This window comes from Mirounga leonina, unplaced genomic scaffold (assembly GCF_011800145.1).
Source record: "Mirounga leonina isolate KUSES-001 unplaced genomic scaffold, KU_Mleo_1.0 Mir_173, whole genome shotgun sequence".
NCBI classification, from domain to species: Eukaryota; Metazoa; Chordata; class Mammalia; order Carnivora; family Phocidae; genus Mirounga; species Mirounga leonina.
The window spans coordinates 58,493,407-58,505,924 of NW_023270447.1; positions in this window are offsets into that span (position 1 = coordinate 58,493,407).

Sequence of the window (12,518 nt, forward strand, 5' to 3'; positions counted from 1 at the left end):
TTTATTTATTTATTTGACAGAGAGAGACACAGTGAGAGAGGGAACACAAGCCAGGGGAGTGGGAGAGGGAGAAGCAGGCTTCCCGTGGAGCAGGGAGCCCGATGCGGGGCTTGATCCCAGGACCCTGGGATCATGACCTGAGCCGAAGGCAGACGCTTAACGACTGAGCCACCCAGGTGCCCCAACATCTCTCTTTTCTTAACCAAAATAAAATAATGGGTATTAAATAGAGGTCAAAACCAACACATGTTTTAGATGCAAAGTGGCCCTCAACCAATATTCAAGATTCAGTTTTGAGGGAAGTAAGGACAGTGGTGGAGTGTGAACTTTGAGTTAGTTCTCTTCTGGTGTGTAAATAAGCTACTTTACTTGTTCTTTGATACTGTTGATTTGCCTAATAATTTAGTATATATATATAATGACTGTGGAGTTATTGAGCACTTTTGGGCTATGCACCAAAAAGATTCATATACTTTCCTTCCATGACCCTCTCTTGAAGGAACCACTGCATTTTCTGTCTTCTCTACGTTCCAGAGTTATGTATTTCTTTGGTTAATATGAGAAATGCTGTTTTGTCTCTGCCTCTGGTAATTCTACAGCAAATGTTCTGCTCAAACCTTAAAGCAGGTTCTTTTATCAACCATTTTTCTTCCCTACTCCTCATTTCCAGCTCAAACTATTATTTCTCAGGAGAAATGGAAAAAAAAAGAGAGAGAAAAAAAAAACAAATAATAGTGAACCTTCTGATTAATAAATTTAGTCTGCTTCATTGTGAAGTAGTTTGCTAAATTGGAAAGTCTCCATTCTCTAGTCTTTAACACAACCTTCTAAGGAAAACAATGGTATTATCTAAACTGTGCTAACAACTCAGAATATTTTTTAAATGATGTATGCTCTAATCCAGTAGCAATTAGCTCCCTCTGGTGTCCAAATTATAGTCTCTAAATACCATTTCCCATTAAAAAGAATCTAGAGCTCTTTGGATAAATGGCTGATTCCAGGCCTGGGACAAGAAATGTTAAGATGAGCCTAAAATATCTTGTGCCTGAAAGCAAGGAAGTTATCAAAGACTACTGGTGGTGTGTCAAAATGATACAGGAGCCAACTAGACAGGGATTCCTACTTACCAAAGATGGGATAATTTGAGTATCAATTAAAATAATGACTTCAGTGAATTGAACTAAATCAAATATGTAAAATCTATTATTTCATAATGACCCAAAATGTATTTTTTGGCCACCTTTACAAGTTGCTAGGGCACTGAATCATTAATCTGAAAAATTGATAAATAACAGTAAGCATCCAGCTTCTATCCTGTCTTTACTATATAGACTATACTTTAAGAGTATGATGTGGGAAAGTTCTTCATAGAAGTATCATTGCTAGTAAGTGAATGATAAAGAAGTGACAGAATTTTAAGTCAACATTTTGCAACCTCTAATGAAATAATGGATTTGAGCAATTATCTAGGCAACATTACATGTATAGGATTTCTAATCACTACCACAACTCTAAGAGAAAGGCATTCTAACTATTCTTATTTTACCAATAAGGTTAAGTAACTTGCCCAAAGGCAGATTGCCTTGAACCTAGGCACTCTGACTCAGGCTTGTACTCTTAAATGTTTCATTATATTTCTTCTTGAACATGATAGGAAACTACCGAAGGAGTATAAGCAAGGGTGTGATATAATCCCACATGCAGGAAGAGCACTCTGATTTGCAGGTGGAGATGGATTGGAGCAGGGATCAACTTGAGGCAGAAAGAGTAAAATGCTATTCATTCATCCATTCATTCATTTAGTAAATATTGAACATCTCCCATGTACTAACCATTGTTCTAGGTACTGAAAATACAGGAATACAAAATAGAAATAGGGGCGCCTGGATGGCTCAGTTGGTTAAGCATCCGACTCTTGGTTTCCCTCCAGTCATGATCTCAGGGTCATGAGATCAAGACCCGCATCGGGCTCCTGCCTCAGTGGGGAGTCTGCTTGGGATTTTCTGTCCCCCTCCCTTTCTGCCTCTCCCCCTGCTTGCACATGCTCTCTCTCTCTCTCTCTTTCTTTTGCTCTCTCTCTCTCAAATAAATAAATAAGTCTTTTTTAAAAAATAGGGGAAAATACCTACTTTCAAAGAGTTTATGCTTGCATGTGGAAAGACACTCAATAAACACATAAATACATAATATTTGTAGTATGTCAAATGGAAATAAATGCTATGGAGAAAAATATAGATGAGGACTGGGAAAGAGAGTTCTGGGAGGAGTTTTACTGTAATTTTAAGTAGGGAAATCAGGGTGGTTTCACTGAGAAGGTAAAGTCTGAAAAACAACCTGAAAGGATGAGCCACGAAGATATATTGAGGAAGAATGATCCAGACAAACGCAAGTCCCCAAACAGGAGTGTGCCTGTAGTGTGGAAGAACAGTAAGGAAGCCAGAGAGGCTAAAGCAGAGTGAATGCAGGGGAGAGCTGTACATGAGGTCAAATGGGGAGGCAGATCTTGCAGGATCTTTTGGCCAGTTGAAGACTTTGACTTTTACTCTAAGTAAAATGGAAAGCCACTGAAGAGTTCTGAGTGCAGGAATAATACAATCTAACTCTTAAAAAAATATAAGAGCTTTATCAAGATATAATTTATAGGGGCGCCTGGGTGGCTCAGTCAGTTAAGCGGCTGCCTTCGGCTCAGGTCATGATCCCAGGGTCCTAGGATGGAGTCCCGCGTCAGGCTCCCTGCTCAGTGGGAAGCCTGCTTCTCCCTCTCCCACTCCCCCAGCTTGTGTTCCCTCTCTCTCTCTCTGTCAAATAAATAAATAAAATCTTTTTAAAAAAAGATATAATTGGGGTGCCTGGGTGGCTCAGTCGTTGGGCGTCTGCCTTCGGCTCAGGTCATGATCCCAGGGTTCCTGGGATCAAGCCCCGCATCGGGCTCCTCGCTCTGCGGGAAGCCTGCTTCTCCCTCTCCCACTCCCCCTGCTTGTGTTCCCTCTCTCGCTGTGTCTCTCTCTATCAAATAAATAAATAAAATCTTTAAAATAATAAATAAATAAAAATAAAAAAGTAAAAAAGATATAATTTATATACCATAAAATGTATCCCTTGATAGTATATAACTCAGTGATTTTTAGTATATTTACATAGTTGTACAACAATCAACATTACCTAATTTTAAAACATTTTCATTATCCTGAGAAGAGACCCTGTACCCATGAGCAGTCACTCTTTTCTTACTCCCTTACTTTAGCTCCTGATAATCACAAATCTAATTTCTATCTTTATGGATATGCCTATTCTGAACATTTCATATAAATGGAATCATACAATATGTGGCCTTTTGTGACTGGCTTCTTTCACTTAACGTTTTCAAGGTTCATCCATGTTGTAATATATATCAGTACTTCATTCTCTTTTATTGCCAAATCATATTCCATTGTATAGATATACCACATTTTTTTTTAAAGATTTTATTTATTTATTCATGAGAGACAGAGAGGCAGAGGCAGAGGGAGAAGCAGGCTCCCCGCGGAGTAGGGAGCCCGATGCGGGGCTCGATCCCAGGACCCTGGGATCATGACCTGAGCTGAAGGCAGACGCTTAACCGACTGAGCCACCCAGGCGTCCCTAGATATACCACATTTTGTTTATGCGTTCATCAGTTGATGGCCATTTGGGTTGTTTCCACTTGATGGCTGCTTGAACAGTACTGCTATGACCATCCCTGTACAAGTTTTTTTATGGATGTATGTTTCCATTTCTCTTGGGTATATACCTGGGAGTGAAATGGTAAGGTCACATGGTAACTCTATGTTTAACTTTTTGAGGTACCGCAAAACTATTTTCCACGGTAGCTGCACTATTTAACAATCCCACCAGCAATAAAAGGTTTCCATTTCTTTATGTCCTTATCAACACTTCCTATTGTCTGTCTTTTATTTTAGCCATCCTAGTGGGTGTAGTTTTGAATTTATTGTAGTTTTGATTTGCATTTCTCCAATGACTAATGATGTTGAGCATTTTTCATGTGCTTATTGGCCATCTGTATATATTCTTTGGGGAATGTGAAATCAAATCCTTTGTGGGGCACCTGGGTGGCTCAGTCGGTTAAGCATCTGACTCTTGATTTCAGCTCACGTCATGATCTCAGGGTTTTGAGATCAAGCCCTGTGTTTGGCTCTGTACTGAGTGTGAGGCCTGCTTAGGATTCTCTCTCTCCCTCTCTCTTTGCCCCTCTCTCTCTCTAAAAAAAAAAAAAAAAAAAAAAAACTCCTTTGCTCATTAAAGAAAATAGACTATTTTTTAGAGTTTTACAGCAGATCTAGTTAGAGTTACACAAAAATTGAGAAGATAGAACAGAGTTCCTATCTACCTAGCACCCAATTTCCCTACTGTTAGCATCTTACATTAGTATGGTACATTTGTTACAATTAATGAATCAATATTGATAAATATTATTAACTAAATTCCATAGTTTTTTCAGATTTTCTTAGTTTTTACCTAATGTCCTTTTTCTGTTCCAGGATTTCATCCAGAATACTATATTATGTTTAGTTGTCATGTGTTTAGGCTATGACAACTGCTCAGACTTTCCTTGTATTTGATGACCTTAACAGTTTTGAGGAGTACTAGTCAGGTTCTTTGTAGGATCCTCCTCAATCAGAATTTCTCTGATGTGTTTTTCATGATTAGACAGGGGTTGTAGGTTTTGAGGAGGATCACAGAGGTAACATGCCATTTCTGTCATCTTATATTAAAGGTACATCGACATGATTTATGACTGTTTACCTTTGCCCATTTTTTGAATTGGGTTGTCTTTTTATTTTTGAGTTGTAAGGGTTCCTTATATATTCGGCATACAAGTGCCTTATCAGATGTATGAATTGCCAAAATTTTCTCCCATTTTTTGGTGGTCTTTTCACTTTCTTTTTGTGTGTGTGTGCAATTTTATTGAAATTCTAGTTAGTTAACATACATGTCTTTTCACTCTCTTAATGACATCCTTTGAAACACGAAGTTTTTATTTTTTACAAAGTCCACTTTATTTTTTCTTTTTGTCACTTGTGCTTTTGGTATGTATCTAGGAAGCCATTACCTAACCCAAAGTCACAAAAATTTATGCCTATGTTTTCTTCTACACTGCCATAGTTTGGCGCTTATGTCTTTGATCTATTTTGAGGTAGTTTTTGCATATGGTATGAGGGAGGGGTCCACCTTCATTCTTTTGCATGTAGATATTCAGTTGTTCCAGCACCACTTGTTAAAAAGACTTCTTTCCCGTTTGAATTGTCTTGGCATCTCTGTTGAAAATCAATTGACAATAGACATGAGGGTTTATTTCTGGACTCTCAATTCTATTAATTTATCTATATGTCTATCCTTATCCCAGAATCACACTGTCTTGATTATTGTAGCTTTGTATTAAGTTCTAAAATTGGAAAGTGTAAATCTTCCAACTTTGTACTTCCTTTTAAAAATTGGTTTGGCCATTCTGGGACCCTTTAATTCCAAATGAATTTAGGATCAGCTTGTCAATTTCTGCAAAGAAACCAGCTGAGGTTTTTTTTTTTTTTTTAAGATTTTTATTTATTATTTATTTGAGAGACAGTAAGAGAGCACAAGCAGGGGGAGTGGCAGAGAGAGAGGGAGAAGCGGGCTCCCAGTAGGGAGCCCGATGTGGGGCTGGATCCCAGGACCCTGGGATCATAATCTGAGCCCAAGGCAGATACTTAACTGACTGAGCCACCTAGGCGCCCTAAAACCAGCTGAGTTTTTGATAGGGATTACATATAAGTTTAGAATGTGAGATAAGTTTAAAAAATGTTGTCATCTTAACAATATTAAGTTTTTGATCCATGAACACAGGATGTCTTTTCATTTATTTAGCTCTCCTTCGATTTCCTTCAGCCATGCCTTTATAGTGTTTTAGTTACTACTCTTGTACTTCTTTTGTTAAATTTATTCCTAAGTATTTTAGTGTTTTTGATGGTCTTATAAATGAAATTGTTTTCTTAATTTTAAGATTGTTCATTTCTAGTGTGTGGAAATACCATTGACTTTTGTATATTGATATATTCGCAAACTTGCTGAATTCAGTTATTAATTCTAACAGTTTGTGTGTGTATGTGTGTGTGTGTGTATTCTATAGGATTTTCTATGCAAGATCATATCACTACAAATAAAACCTTTTATTTCATCCTTTCTAATCTGGATTTCTTTTTTCTTTCTTAATTTCCCTGGCTAAACTTCAAGCACAATGTTGAATAAAAGTGGTGAGAACAGATATCCTTATCTTGTTCCTGATCTTAGGGGGAAAGTATTCAGCCTTTCACTATCAGGTATGATGTTAGTTGCGGGGTGTTTGTAGATGCCCTTTATCAGATAGGTGGAGTTCCTTCTATTCCTAGTTTGTTGTGTGTTTTTATCATGAAAGGGCACCTTACATTTACATGGCTCTTTGCTTGCTCTGTTGGGCAAAATGGATTGTAGTAGAACAAGGTCTAAAGCAGGGAGACAGGTTAGAATGCTACTATGATAATCTAGGTGAGAGATGATGATGGCTTGTGGTTTTCCAGGCAAAAAATGATGTAAGAGTGTAGGAACTAACCCAGTGGTAATCAGAATAACAAGAGATGTTAAGACAATAGGATTGACAGACTTTTGTGACAAGTGAACGTAATATTGGGCATAACAGATGTTGTCCTGCCCAGATCCTTTTTACTAGGCTGGTCCAACCAGTTGCTGGGGGTGTTGGCTGATAATGGCTCACACTTGCACTTCTCTTTTTATTTATTTGTTTGTTTATTTATTTATTTTTAAGTAAGCTCTAGGCCCAATATGGGGCTTAAACACACAACCCTGAGATCAAGAGTCACATGCTCTAATGACTGAGCCAGCCAGGTGCTCCATGGATTCTGATCCCTGAACTGCCCACTGGGAGTGAAAAGTTTTCTCTTGGGCATGATGAATTCAGTTACTAATGGAAACCATATATTAAGCTGTTGAGATTGACTATGATAATTGGTTTCAAAATTTTACCAAGCAAATTGCAGAAGGTCTTTGAAGATAATGAAAATACTTGTGGTTAGAAATTAAGAGAAAACAAGTCCTCAAAAGTTATGTTACTTTATGGGGTGATGGAAATAATTTATGTCTTGATTGTGGTAGGCTATATGACTTTATACCTCTGATGGCCATTTGAATGTGCCTTGCAGACTTTCAACTGCAGGAAGCATAACTGACCTGGGGCCCTACCTGCTGGGTCCAGGAATCCATCATCCTATTTGAATCAATGCTACATTTCAATGGTCTATTCCCAGACAATGACTGGACACAGCAAGAAAATTAAGGCCTGTCCATTGTAGAAGCTCCTCAGAAGGTCAGCTTTAGCTCAAAGCCTCACAAAGTCCTTGCTGATCTTTCTTTAGATTTCTTAGCATTCAAGGATACTCTCAACCTTTTCTCCTTGGTTTTGTTTTCTTGTGTTTTTTTGTTTGTTTGTTTTATTCTGGATCAGGCTGGCCTTGTGATCAGATAGTTCACCCAGCTCTTCCTGGCTCCCTCATAATTTCTACTATAAGTGTTGCCCCTCCCAAAAAGTCCTTGCATGTTTAATCTCATATTGGCCTCTGCTTCATGGATAACCTGGACTAACACAATATATTTGTCAAAACTCAAAACTATATAACCAAAAAGGATAAATTTTACTGTATGTAAATTATACCTCAATAAACTTGACTTTAAAAGATGTTACATTAGTTTTAAACATTGATCAACAGCAAGTGAATCATGACTGTTCTTCTCCACTCTACTTCAACCATCCATTGCCAAGACCATGTCCTGGAATAGGCCCCCATTTAGAACTGCTGAAATTCCACATCACACAATGACCACATCCAATATCCACCCAATCTTACAACTTGGTTGCTCAGTTGCTCCCCAAGTCTGTTTTCATAACACTTATCATCCCCTGTTATATCATATATTTATTCACCTATTTTTTGATTTTCTGCCTCCTCAATCAGAATGTAATCCCACAAGAACAGGAACCTTTTTTGTTCACTATTGTATCACCACAACCTAAAGTGTTTGGCACATTGTTGGCACTCATTAAGTATTAGTTGAATAAATGAAGCTCACTCTCATGTCTCCTCTCCCTTTCTTCTTCAGTTCCTCTCAGTAAAAACAGAAAAAAAGTTAGCAAGAGAAGAATCTCAGCCAACAGTAGACCTCAGCCACAGACTTATCTGGGGCCTTGAGCATACTGGCATGCTCTACTGAACAAATTTCCTGGGGCTTTTAAGAATGACTCTTTCAGGGGCGCCTCGGTGGCTCAGTTGTTGAGCGTCTGCCTTCGGCTCAGGTCATGATCCCGGGGTCCTGGGATCGAGCCCCGCATCGGGCTCCCTGTTCCGCGGGAGGCCTGCCTCTCCCTCTTCCATTCCCCCTGCTTGTATTCCCTCTCTCGCTGTGTCTCTCTTTGTCAAATAAATAAATAAAATCTTAAAAAAAAAAAAAAAAAAGAATGACTCTTTCAGAAAATCGCCAAAGGCAAGGGAAGCAAGAGCAAAAATGAACTATTGGGACTTCATCAAGATAAAAAGCTTTTGCAAAGCAAAGGAAACAATCAACAAAACCAAAAGACAACCGACAGAATGGGAGAAGATATTTGCCAATGACATATCAGATAAAGGGCTAGTATCCAAAATCTATAAAGAACTTATCAAACTCAACACCCAAACAACAAAGAATCCAATCAAGAAATGGGCAGAAGACATGAACAGACATTTTCCCAGAGAAGACATCCAAATGGCCAACAGACACATGAAAAAGTGCTCAACATCGCTCGGCATCAGGGAAATCCAAATCAAAACCTCAATGAGATACCACCTCACACCAGTCAGAATGGCTAAAATTAACAAGTCAGGAAATGACAGATGTTGGCAGGGATGCGGAGAAAGGGGAACACTCCTACACTGTTGGTGGGAATGCAAGCTGATGCAGCCACTCTGGAAAACAGTATGGAGGTTCCTCAAAAAGTTGAAAATAGAGCTACCGTACAATCCAGCAGCTGCACTACTGGGTATTTACCCCAAAGATACAAATGTAGGGATCCGAAGGGGTATGTGCACCCCGATGTTTATAGCAACAATGTCCGCAATAGCCAAACTGTGGAAAGAGCCACGATATCCATCAACAGATGAATGGATAAAGAAGATGTGGTATATATATATATATATATATATATATATATATATATATATACAATGGAATATTATGCAGCCATCAAAAGGAATGAGATCTTGCCATTTGCAACGACATGGATGGAACTGGAGGGTATTATGCTGAGCGAAATAAGTCAAACAGAGAAAGACATGTATCATATGACCTCACTGATATGAGGAATTCTTTTTTTTTTTTTAAGATTTTATTTATTTATTTGACAGAGAGAGAGAGACAGCGAGAGAGGGAACACAAGCAGGGGGAGTGGGAGAGGGAGAAGCAGGCTTCCCACCGAGCAGGGAGCCCGATGTGGGGCTCGATCCCAGGACTCTGGGATCATGACCTGAGCCGAAGGCAGACGCCCAATGACTGAGCCACCCAGGCACCCCGATATGAGGAATTCTTAATCTCAGGAAACAAACTGAGGGTTGCTGGAGTGGGGGGTGGCGGGGTAGGGATGGGGTGACTGGGTGATACACTCTGGGGAGGGTATGTGCTCTGGTAAGCACTGTGAATTGTGCAAGACTGTTGAATCTCAGATCTGTACCTCTGAAACAAATAATGCAATATATGTTAAGAAAAAAAAAAAAGAACAAGATAGCAGGAGGGGAAGAATGAAGGGGAGGAAATCGGAGGGGTAGATGAACCATGAGAGACAATGGACTCTGAAAAACAAACTGAGGGTTCTAGAGGGGAGGGGGGTGGGAGGATGGGTTAGCCTGGTGATGGGTATTGAGGAGGGCACGTTCTGCATGGAGCACTGGGTGTTATGCACAAACAATGAATCATGGAACACTACATCTAAAACTAATGATGTAATGTATGGGGATTAACATAACAAAAAAATTAAAAAAAAAAAGAATGACTCTTTCAACAATAAAAAAATTAAAAAAAAAAAAAAAGAGGGGCGCCTGGGTGGCTCAGCCGTTGGGCGTCTGCCTTCGGCTCAGGTCATGATCCCGGGGCCCTGGGATTGAGTCCCGCATCGGGCTCCCTGCTCGGCGGGAGGCCTGCTTCTCCCTCTCCCGCCCCCCCTGCTTGTGTTCCTGCTCTCGCTGTCTCTCTCTCTGTCAAATAAATAAATAAAATCTTTTTTAAAAAAGAAAGAATGACTCTTTCAGTTCATTCAACCACTGTCATAAAATCTTCAAGGTCCTTGACCCATTTTCTTTTCACTCTATCTATGCAGCAAAACCTTAATCTTGGATCAATCCAAATGGTTGCTTTTCCGTATCCAGGCAGGCTGCAAAGCACTATTGAAGGAAAATCATTCAACTGGGTAAATCCATGCCACTATAAATTCATGGTTACTTATCTCAAGCAGTGAAAACCAGATAAATAAGAAAAACAATAGCTAAATGTTTATTCCTAAAAATGGTATCAATACTTTATATGCATAAACACATTTAATACTTACACACCACCGGAAAGTAGATATTTATTGCATTTTTTTGATGAAGAAACAGAAGTGTAAATAGCCAAAAGTCACACAGCTAATAAACGACAGAGTCTTAATTTTCAAATCAGGCATTCTGATTCTAGCGCTTGAGCTTTTAACCCTTACTGCCAGACAATTTAATTATGTTTCCCTAATCAGCTCTGTCTCTACCACCAACTATAACCAACAGGGCTACTTTGTTGCCTAGCTACCAGAGGGGTACTATTCATGTTTATATTATAAGCAATACTGAGAGGAAAATTTATAGCCTTAAACTTAAATTTTAAAAGAAAAAAGACTGGGCGCCTGGGTGGCTCAGTTGGTTAAGTGATTGCCTTCAGCTCAGGTCATGATCCCGGAGTCCTGGGATCAAGTCCCACATCGGGCTCCCGGCTCAGAGGGGAGCCTGCTTCTCCCTCTGACCCTATCCCCTCTCATGCTGTTTCTCTCTCTCTGTCAAATAAATAAATAAACAAAATCTTTAAAAATAAATAAATAAATAAATAAATAAATAAATAAATAAAAGAAAAAAGACTGAAAATCAGGAACTAAGCAACTCAAAAACTTAAGAAACTAAAAAATAAGAAAACAGTAAATTCAATGAAAACTAAGATAAGTAAATAATAAACATAAAAGCAGAAATTAATGAAGTAGGAAACAAAGATATAATTGAGAGGATCAACAAAGCCAAAGTTAGTTCTTTGAAGAGAATAAGATTGAGAAATCTATGGCAAGACTGATGAAGATAAAAGGGAAGATGCCATTAATAAATATTAGGAATTAAAAAGAAGGGGTGCCTGGGTGGCTTAGTTGGTTAAGCATCTGACTTCATCTCCAGCCCAAGTCTTGATCTCAGGGTCATGAGTTCAAGGCCCATGTTGGGCTCCATGCTGGGCGTGGAGCCTACTTAAAAAAAAAAAGGAACTAAAAAGAAGCCATAACTATAGATACAACAGAGATTAAAATTTCAGAATATTATTAACAATAGTATTGTTTTATTGTATGAATGAATATGAAAATTTTGTTAAAAAGACAAATTTCTAGAAAAATATAAATTAGCAAAACTGACTCAAGAATAAAGAGAAAACATGATAGTTTTATAACCATTAAAGAGATTGAATCAACACGTAGAAATCCTTGCACAAAGAAAACAATGGAGCCACATAATTTTATAAGCAAGTTCAACCTCTTCCAATCTTACCCAACTTCAACCTTACTCAAACTCATGCAGAGAAAGAAAAGGAAAAAAGGAAACACTCCTAAATCCAAGTTAGAAGGTTAGTTTTCTTGATACTCAAATCAGAAAAGAATAGTATAATAAAGGAAAAGTAAAGGTCAGCCTCACTCATAAATACGAATGCACAAATTCCTTTTTTTTTTTTTTAAGTGGGTGAGGGGCAGAGGGAGAGGGAGAGAGAGAATCTTAAGCAGGCCCTATGCCCAGTGCAGAGCCAGATGCAAGGCTCAGTCTCACAACCCTGAGATCATGACCTGATCCAAAATCAAGAGTCCGATGCTTAACTAACTGAGCCACCCAGGCACCCCACAAACCTATAGTTTTTTAATTAATAAGGGAGTTAAGCTTGTTGTCTATAAAACTAGTGTACAGAAGTGAATTTAGTTTCTTTACCCAACAAATATAAAGTGTAATTCTTAAAAAGATATAATGTATGATAAAAGTACTTAGGAATAAATTTAGGGGTGCTTGGGTGTCTCAGGTCATGATCCCAGGGATCCTGGGATCAAGTCCTATATGGGGCTCCCTGCTCTGTGGGAAGCCAGCTTCTCCCTCTCCCACTCCCCCTGTTTGTGTTCCCTCTCTCGCTGTGTCTCTCTCTGTCAAATAAATAAATAAAATCTTTAA